Below are 3,065 nucleotides of genomic sequence, written 5' to 3'. Positions count from 1 at the left end.
ATCAGTTTGTCACCGAAGCACTCGACCTCAACTCCCAGCTCAAACACCAAAAAGAATTGCTATGCCAAAAAATCTTGCAGTGGAACTCTCATTGTGAAACAAGCGAAAAATTAACAAGCCAAGTTGTGGAAATGCGACTTGAATATGATGAAAATCTTAAAAAGTTTTCAAATTTCATAACTTGGAAAAATTCTGAAAATGGGAGAAGAACCAACATGCCCAAACTGGATGAATCACATAAGGAGATCTTATTTGCAAGCTGGGGTTGTCGGCTCAAAGAGGCAGAATAGGCAACAGAGGATGCGGCAACGGCGGAAAATAAAGTCATTGAAAGTATAAATGAAAATTTGCATAGTGCTAATCTTGTGGCAGAGACCACCCCTAGTTTCCTTCCAAATGCAAAACAACTTGAATTACAGTGGAAACAGGCAGTAGAAGAAAGAGTAGAAGCAATTAGGCAAGTTACCAGTTTAAACTGGGAGGCATATTGGCAATATCTGGTAAAATCACATAGCTAGTGGATGACCCTAAGATGCCCAATTGTTTCTACCGAGAAAATGCTGCCAGTGCTCATCAATGTCGTGTTTACAGGACAACTGAAAGCCAAAGTCGACCAACCTACACTCCTCAAGACCATGCTATATATTTGTGATCTGAAAGATCGAATGCATGATTGGTCATTATGCACATCTCTATTTTTGCTTTATTTTTCTTAAATTGAGGCAGGTCATTTAAACCTCCTCAACTTTTTTTGTAATAATCTATTTTTAGTTTCATAAGTTAGTATTTAAACCCCTCTCATGTATTTAGAGAGGGGTCCAAAAATTTTATCAAAAACATTCTCCAGAACATGCACTTTTGTCCCTTTGAGGAAGTTCTAGTGAAATTAATGGAATAGGATTTATTTTCTACTTGAATTTGACATCTTCTACTGAAATTGCACTTCTGTACTCTTAGATGATGTTGGGTGATTTGAAAGTAGATCAATATTGTTGGAGCACATGAGTAGAACATATTATAAATGGTACTTTTATCTCTTAAATCTTTTTACTTATGCGTCAAGAAATACATTATCTTCAAGTTATTTATGTATGAAAGTTTGAATTTTTGATTGCCATTATTGCATTATTGTATGATGATGATTTATAGTTTATGCTAAATACATGAATAATTTTTAAGTGATATATCTCTCATATCGTTTTGGCTAACTTTTTATACGAAAAGATCATTGTTAAACGGATTCACTTCTTATCGTAATTGAATGATCTTTATTATCAATTGCTTTCAGACATCATTTTAGATCGCATATATCATGTTACCCCCGGGATAGTTATAGTTAAATAAATATTTTGATTAGGGAAAATTGCACATGATTATTAGTTAAATTATATTAGTTTGAGAATAAGTATTACTCCAAAATATCAAAAACATTATCTCGTTAGCACGAGCATAAAAATAGATTGGGAAATTGGTCCCATCATTCCCAGTCAGAGCCACTATTCCAAACGGAAAAGGAGTTGTCCCAAGGTCCGGACCGGGAGGTTATCCCCCTTGTTGAGGCAACGATTTTCGAGCCTTCAACATATTTGGCGCTAGAAGGAGGGCCATGACTATTGTTAGTGTTAGTGTCTTCACACTGCCATCAGTGATAAAAAATTTACTCTTTTGCATTCATGTTAGGAGTCCCACTTTCATCAGTTGCATTCCATTAGGTCATGGATCAACTGATGGTATATGTTAGTCCAGTTTACTCCTCATCACATGATATCTGCTGACCTCTTTCAGTCATCATTTAGTCAAATGGTTTATAGTCAATTTTCATCTTTGCTCCATTTGCTTTAAAGAAGTCTTAGGTCTTAGGGTTTTCAAGAACATTAGGTATTAGGGTTTCATTAAAGTCACATTTGCAGAAAATAAGGGTCATGTAGACATGTAAAAAGATATGAATCTTCAGATATTTTTGAATTCTCATCATATGTAAAAATTTAATAAGTTTTCACCTCAAACTCTATTTGAGGTGAAAACAGAGTATTGTTCCATTTTTGTAAAAATTTCATGTAATTTAATTGTTTCTATATGTAATAAGCACTCAACAGTTGTTCCTGGTTACCTTGCCAACTCCTGCCACTGCAAAAACAAAAGCATCAAGACATTAGTCCATCAAATTGCCAAGAAAAAGGGTCAAGCTTCACACTATAAAAACAGAGTTTGTGAAAAAGTTACCAAGACTTTATAAAAGTGGGTTTGAAATAAAAAAATCAAAAGGTAAGGTATATAAAACAAATTCATGATAGCAAGCCATTCCATTGTGCAAAAAGTCAAATTCGAGAGCTAAATCATGTTTTGAAGGAAGATTGAGTAAAGGAGGAAGAAAACTCGAAATTTGTAGCAAATTTTCCTAGCGCTGCGCATTGGGAGCCTGGCACTGTGCATAAAAGGGGTGCTAGGCATCAGGCAGTTTTCTCCTATGTAAATTTACTCTGGCACTGCACATCAGAGAGGCATCGTGCATTGGTGAGTAGGCGTTGCACATTGGCCAGTTACACTTCAAAACCGTCAAACTTCACCTCTAATCACCATCATTGCTACATTTCTCTTCCAATCAAGTAAGTAAATTCACTTTTGATCTCAGATAGGGTTTTTATGCTTTACTTATGGTTTTAGCCTCCTAAAACTCAAAACCCTAGTTGTCTTCTACCAAAATTCTCACCATTTCTAGCTCTTGTCACTTGTCTTCATTTTCCATTATCATTTGCCCAAATGTTACCTTTAAATCCCATCTTACTTAACCCATATCACCTTCCCCTATTTCCCTACAAAAATTAATTCCTTCACCAATCCCTAAATCCCCTCACATCAAACCCTAGATTCCTTATAAACCCCACCTACCCTCTCATTTCATATCACCATTGTTTTCCTTCTTATAAAATCTCTTCATACTCATCTTTTCCTCACATAACTATCCATCATTCATCAAATCATCCCAAAGAGTCAAAAATGGAGCGAGACAGTGAGTTTGAATATGAAGAAGACACCCTAAGTGATAGCTCTAGAGAGAGGAATTT

Source organism: Pinus tabuliformis, chromosome X, assembly GCF_031772625.1.
Source record: "Pinus tabuliformis cultivar Carrire ecotype Pingquan chromosome X, CPIR1, whole genome shotgun sequence".
Classification (NCBI taxonomy): Eukaryota; Viridiplantae; Streptophyta; class Pinopsida; order Pinales; family Pinaceae; genus Pinus; species Pinus tabuliformis.
The sequence above is the reverse complement of the archived record's forward strand: the minus strand, read 5'-3'. Positions refer to the sequence as shown.